Below are 6,589 nucleotides of genomic sequence, written 5' to 3'. Positions count from 1 at the left end.
AAAATTAGGTGGGTGTGGTGACATATACTTATAATCCCAGCTACTAGAGAGGCTGAGGCAGGAGAATCGCTTAAACCTGGGAGGAGGTTTCTGTGAGCTGAGATCGAACTCCATTGCACTCCAGCTTGGGCAACGAGAGTGAAACTCTGTCTCAAAAACAAAAAAGAAAACAAAAAGAAAATATCTTAACTCAAAAAAGCAAGTGGTTCCTCTTAGTGGCTATGAATAATTTAAAATTAGTATTTTCTATATTGTGTGTACACCATCACATACACATTTTGATATTTCGATGAGTGAGTTTCCAAACCAAAATGTGTCTCAGGCCTCACCCATAGCCATTTACTGTTGGTTTCAGAGCTTCTCCTAGGATTTCTTTATAGTTTCTCAGCAGAATCACCATTACTCACGTTTTTTCCCCCATGATAGTATGGATATAAATTATTTTTTTCTGAAAGTTTTTTCTTTTTCTTTTATTTTTTTGACACAGGGTCTCACTCTGTCACCTAGGCAGGAGTGCAGTGGTACAGTCACAGCTCACTGCTGCCTGGACGTCCCTCCTCAAGGGATCCTCCCACCTCAGCTTCCCAAGTAACTGGTACTACAGGTGCTAAGGTGGGACTACAGGTTCGACCCCTGCTTTCCATCATGGCCTGAACTAGATTTCTAGATTTTCAGGTTTACTTTGGGCTGCCCTTAGCTGAGTGGGAAATCCCTCTGTATGGGGGAGAGGGCTGGGCTTTAATTTTATTTTTGGTTTACACGTAGAATAGCTGGAGTCTGACTGTGATTTGATATATGAAGAAAATCTGTTATTTGTGTATTTATTTATTTATTTGTTTGTTTATTTAGAGATGGAGTCTTGCTCTGTTGCCAGGCTCAGAGACCCATTGGATTGCCTTATGGAGAGAGAACAGGTTTATGAATTTGACAATTTATGTAGGTCAGTACCTTAAACTGACTCCAGGTAAATCTTCTGCTGGTGAAAACGAAGGTCTAGGGCTGGGTGTGGTGGCACCATTTTTTAAAAAATACAAAAATTAGCTGGGCATGATTGTCGGTGCCTGTAGTCCCAGCTACTTGGGAGGCTAAGGCAGGAGAATTGCTTGAACCTGGGAGGCAGAGGTTTCAGTGAGCCGAGATAGCACCATTGCACTCCTGCCTGGGCGACAGAGTGAGACTCTGTTTCAAAAAAAAAAAAGTAAAAAATAAAATGAAGTTCTGGAAGGAGAGAGTGTTGCCACACAATGCAGAGGGGATAGGAAGGCAAGTTGACAGCTTAGAGTTAAATCTTTCAGTGATCCTGTCTCATCACAGGTTGTGATAGACTCGGGGGTTCGGGTTCAGCAATCAGAGTCTGGCTGCCAGGTTGAGAATCTGTTTAACCTCCCGAGTGGGGCGTTTCCTGCTGAACTGTGGTTGAAAAACTGCTTCGCTGAGCTAGTTCATGTTTTTCCTTTTTTTCTCTTTTGATTCCTTTGTAGACTATTGCTGCCATATAATTCCAGTTTTTCCACTCATTTAACAATTTTATTCTGTTGTTGCTGTGTTTTTATTTTCTTGGTGAAAATGAGTATCCTGAGAGATAAGGTGGTGAAGCAGAAAATGAAAGCAGAAAAACAAATTTCCTTTCTTTTCTGTAGTATAAGCAAAACTTCCCTGAATCCTCCCCCTCACCTTTGTGAAACTGTATTCTGCTTTGCAAGTTATAAGTTTTTAAATTCATGTATTCTTGTTCTCTGCAGCTAATAACAAAAAGTTGCTATCTTTCATCTAAGCAGCCCAGCAAAGGTCATAAAACAGGTCTAGGCTGGCTAAATTGCAGCTAACCGAACATCTAGTAAAGGAAGGGAGATAAGCTGTGCTTGCAACCCAAATAGTGACCATTTAAACCGTTAGGCCCGTCGCTGGCATAAAGAGACCACCAGGCAGGCTTTGTGTGTGCAAGGAGATCGTTTTAATTTCCGGCTTGGGTGCGAGCAGGCCAAGTCTGAGAAAGGAGTTATGCAAAGGGGGTAGGAAAGCAGACTGGTTATGTAGGCTGGAGGAAATGGTTAAAGGTGGTAATCTATTTTAGGGAGGGGGAGGGCGTCACGGGATGCATGGTCACAAGGGTAGGGGTTATCCGTTACAAATAGGCATGATCATAGGGTGGGGGTTATGGGTTGGAAGCAGAGGGGAGGGTGCGGCAAATTACATAGTTACAGGGGAGGGGGTCTTGAGAAACCCAATGTCCAGGGGGAAATTTCGGAAGGCTGAGCAGGAACAATGGTTGCAGGTTGCAGGGGGAGGGCAATTAGTTGAGGCAGGAACAAGTTGTTTCACTTCTCTTTGTGGCCGTCTGGTTACTTCGGACTTTGTGGCTGCTGGGAACCATCCAGAGGCATACGTGCCGGTCACCAAGGCTGTAATGGTCAGGAATGAACTTGGAGGCCTGACATATGCCGTGTAAGTCATATGTAAACTTAATTTGTAAACCTGTCATTTAAAATAAACTCCCTTTGTTCTGCCTCTGCGTTTCATGTATAAAAGTCAAGCTTTGTCTTTGTTCAGTGTTTGAAAAGTAAATCTACTAAGCCGGTGCACATCTTAACAAAATCCTCCCGTTCCACCCATCTGCTAATTCCCGAAACAATGGTAGAAAGGCTTGCCCATGCAGCCAGCAGCCTCATTCCTGCTGCAGTGTGGTCTCCTTGGCGTTCACTCCCCTCCTGCTCTGAAGCCAGGGGAAGGCTCCACTGGACAGTGAGTCTGGGAATCCCTGCACACAGTTGTGACCCCCAGTCCTGGGGGAAGCAGCAGGAAGGGCCCTCAGACTACTGGCAGGGAATTCTTCTTAAATGCAAATATTTCCTGGGAGGGGTCAGGTCCCTGCCGAGGGCGGAACCACCGCCAACCTTCCACCTTCTCCCCAGATCTGGAACCTGTTTATCCGGTTCCTCTCAACACTGGAAGATCACCTCTTCTGTCCCTCAGTGCCCAGGGGGCGGGACCTGGGGCACTATCCAATCACGGTCTCCGTCGGGGTGGTGAGCACCGGGAGATCACTTCTGCTGTCACTCAGGGCCCAGGGGGCGGGATCTTGGGCAGTATCCAATCAGAGCCACCGGGCGGGGTCGTGAGAAGTGTCCATCAGGCGCCTTGCCTGGAGGAGGTTGCGAGGTTTAAAAAGCCCGCCGATTCTTCTAACACCCTTTTCTCCGCTCTGTGCTCGGTTGCTCCGGGGCCAGTATTGGCAGCAGGAGGTGGAGGGAGGAACCTACCGCAAAAGCTGGGAAATGGTGAGTGTTCAAGGCCAGGAGTCCTGAGACGGTACGCCTGGTTGGAACCGGCCGTGGTGGGAACCAGATCTCCCCGCCGTTGTCTCTGTGGTCTGGGACTCGCGTCCCCTGACGCAGCTCCGCCCTCGGTTCCATCGGCCGCAAGTTGGGGCTGGGCCAGCAGCCTGGACCCCGGGCGTCCTGTCTCGTCCTTTCGCGGCGACTGCGGCCCCTGCCTTGAGCCCTTTCTGGGCAGCTCCTTGCCCGCAGCCCCGCATCTCCCCAGAATGTGTGGGTCCATGGGAGGGTCATTGGGGGAGTCTGCCTCAAGTGTGGGGTTCGTGTGGGAGGAGCAGCAGTCTGTGGGTTCTTCAGTTGCTTCTTTGTCTCCAGGAGCCTCGGGTTTTTCCTGAGATTTCGAGATATATGCGAAGCAGGGACGCAAATCCGCGACTGTAATCCCCGGCCTAGCTTCTAGGACTGCCGGCAAATCTCTGGATTTCCGGATTTACACAGCGGACCTCCTGTCTTCAGTTGACCACAACAATGTCAACTCTTCATCCCCCAGGCTTTGTTTCAGACACACGAATTCGCGCCATTGCACTCCAGCCTGGGCGACTGAAGGAGACTTCGTCAAACAAAAAAAAAAAAGAAAAAGCGATTAGGAAAATTCCTTTCCATTGTCATTGATCTAAAATGTGATTTGTTTGGATTTCATATAACTATTGTTAAAACGCGCGCTCTGAATGAAGAGACCCCAAACAGGCTTTGTGTGAGCAACATGGCTGTTTATTCAACTGGGTGCATGGGTTTGGGGTGGGCAGTGGAAAGTTATAGAAGTTACAGTTGGCTGTCTTTTTGCAGGCTGGGAGGGGTCGTAGGGTGTGGCATAAGGAGGTTGGTCAAAGTCTGTTACAAAGTCCTGTGGCCTTGTCAGTGGAGGCCGGAATGAGAAACAATAGAGAATATCTTAAAGTTAAGTATCCTAGGCGGGGGTTGATAATTTCTTCCTCTTTCTACAATCTTACAGCCATTTCAGGTTTTCTAATTCCGGAAGGCCCTCTAGAGTTGTATGTGCGGTTCATAGGGGTGCCGTGCCGTCCACGGTGGTCAGACCTTACATTCCTGTCTTTTTATATTAGTAATGTAAATAAAAAAGAAATGAAGAGTGGAGGGCAGTGTAATATTAGGAAGGCCGGCACAGAGGGTTGATGGGGCAGTGTTTCTCAGGGTTTCTTCAAGCGGGATTGGGGGTGGCGTGGAAACCTAAAAATGGGAAAGAATTTAGACTGCTGGGAGATCTCGGGGCAAGGGGTGATATTGTGGGGTTAGAAGGACTATTTGTTGTATTGACTAATTATTGCTTATATGCGATTTTTTTAAGGAATTAAGAGATTAATCAGAAAACATTACAGAGGCTACGGAAGCTGAGGATTGAGGTGGTCAGGCCTGCTTTACCTGGTGCTGAGTGCAGTAGTAGTTCGTAACTCTACCATTAAGGGGATTAATGGAATGACCCGCTTGTGTCTTGTTGGGATCACAAGGGGAACAGGGAGGCTTTTGTCCCCATTGGCGAACTGAACTTTGGGAGTAAGGAAAACTAGGGTACAAGTGCCTGTGCAGTTGGTAGGAAGGCAGATGTAAGAAGAACCACAGAGGAAAAAAGTCCTTGGCTTCGACATAACTGGGAGTGTAAAGTGAAAAGATGAGAAAGTGTTCTGAGGGTGTTGAGGTTTGGACCCAAATGCCAGGGGAGCCCCCAAGGGCTGCGGCTGTTAAGGGTTATAGCGGGATTTGGTAGGGTAACCGTGTGGAGGGCAGAGCTTTTGTTTTCTGTGTGTATGAGGAAGCGTGTGGTATCTATAAGTAACCAATCACTTTCATTAACAAGTTTGGGTATGAGCAGAGAATGGGAGTGAAATTAAGAGTGAAATATTAGCTGTAATTGCCTGGAGGAAAAGTGTAATTTGGCAACTGAACAAAAGCAGGGCATGTAAAAGTAAATTAGTACAGTGAATTTGAGCACAGTTAAACAGAAAATAATAGAAACGGAGACATCCTGAGGTGTGTTTTAAGTAGCGGGGGTGATTGCATAAAGCTGGAGAAGGCCAGTGGCTGAAAGTAACTGCGTGAGGTGTGAAGAGGAAACTACGAGTCCGGGCGCGGTGGCTCAAGCCTGTAATCCCAGCACTTTGGGAGGCCGAGGCGGGTGGATCACGAGGCCAAGAGATCGAGATCATCCTGGTCAACATGGTGAAACCCCGTCTCTACTAAAAAAAAATACAAAAAATTAGCTGGGCATGGTGGCACGTACCTGTAATCCCAGCTACTCAGGAGGCTGAGGCAGGAGAATTGCCTGAACCCAGGAGGCGGAGGTTGCGGTGAGCCGAGATCGCGCCATTGCACTCCAGCCTGGCTAACAAGAGCGAAACTCCATCTCAAAAAAAAAAAATAGAAAAAGAAAAAAAGAAAATGTCTCAGAGTTAAGTAGGCACCACAGAGGTTGAACATTTCTTCCTCCTTTTAGGATTTTACAACCATTTCAGGTTTTCTAATTCCAGAAAGCACCACAGGGGTGTACATGCAGTTCGTGGGAGTCGCCATACTGTCCACAGCGTGGTCAGACATTATAACACTTGCACATTTCTTTTGATTAGTGTTAGAATGACTTACTTTTTGCATACCTTTTTATGTAATGTGTCCATATCTTTCTGTTTGAAATGATTTTCTTTTACACATTACTGACCCTTACTGTGTCAATCTCTCTTTTTTGTGTATGTGAATAATAGAGATTTAAAGTAGTAATTGATATAGTTGTATTAATATGTATATATGTAATTGTTCTCTGTTTGTTTTACTTTCCATCTATTTTTCAAACTTTCTCTCTTTTTTTATTTTTATTTATTTATTTTTTAAAGACAGGGTTTCACCATGCTGGTCAGGCTGGTCTTGAACTCCCAACCTCAGGTGATCCACCCGCCTTGGCCTCCAAAGTGCTTGGATTACAGGCGTGAGCCACTACGCCCGGCCCAAACTTTCTCTTTTTTTACCTTGTGTGGTTTTTGTTTATTCCTTCGTTCTTTGAGACAGAGTCTCACTCTGTTGCCCAGCCTGGAGTGTAGTAGTGCGATCTCATCTCAATGAAACCTTTACCTCCTCCTGGGGTCAAAGGATTCTTATCCTTCCGTCTCGCAAGTAGCTGGCATTATAGGCATATGCCACCATGCACGGCTAATTTTTGTATTTTCAGTAGAGACAGGGGTTTCACCATGTTAGCCAGGCTGGTCTTGAACTCCTGACATCAAGTGATCCACCCACTTTGGCCTCCCAAA

At 46.4% G+C, this 6,589-nt stretch overlaps 1 protein-coding gene across 3 annotated transcripts in view; it reads left to right on the top strand.

Moving 5' to 3' along the window:
• Nucleotides 1-6,589, top strand: part of LOC108281971 (zinc finger protein 491-like) — a 33,959-nt gene that overhangs the window by 12,055 nt on the left and 15,315 nt on the right. The window contains exon 1 of one of the 3 annotated variants that reach the window (XM_017497701.2): nucleotides 3,142-3,278. The exons of 1 other annotated variant lie outside the window; for it this stretch is intronic. The gene's annotated coding sequence lies outside the window, so the exon portion shown is untranslated. Of the gene's footprint in view, nucleotides 1-3,141; nucleotides 3,279-3,894; nucleotides 4,364-6,589 lie in introns of those variants that run through there. One more of the 3 variants, XM_037727599.1, reaches the window with a different exon arrangement.

The sequence above is a fragment of the Cebus imitator genome, unplaced genomic scaffold (genome assembly GCF_001604975.1).
Source record: "Cebus imitator isolate Cc_AM_T3 unplaced genomic scaffold, Cebus_imitator-1.0 Scaffold234, whole genome shotgun sequence".
NCBI classification, from domain to species: domain Eukaryota; kingdom Metazoa; phylum Chordata; class Mammalia; order Primates; family Cebidae; genus Cebus; species Cebus imitator.
Note: the sequence above shows the minus strand (reverse complement) of the source record. Positions and strands in the feature narration are given on the sequence as shown.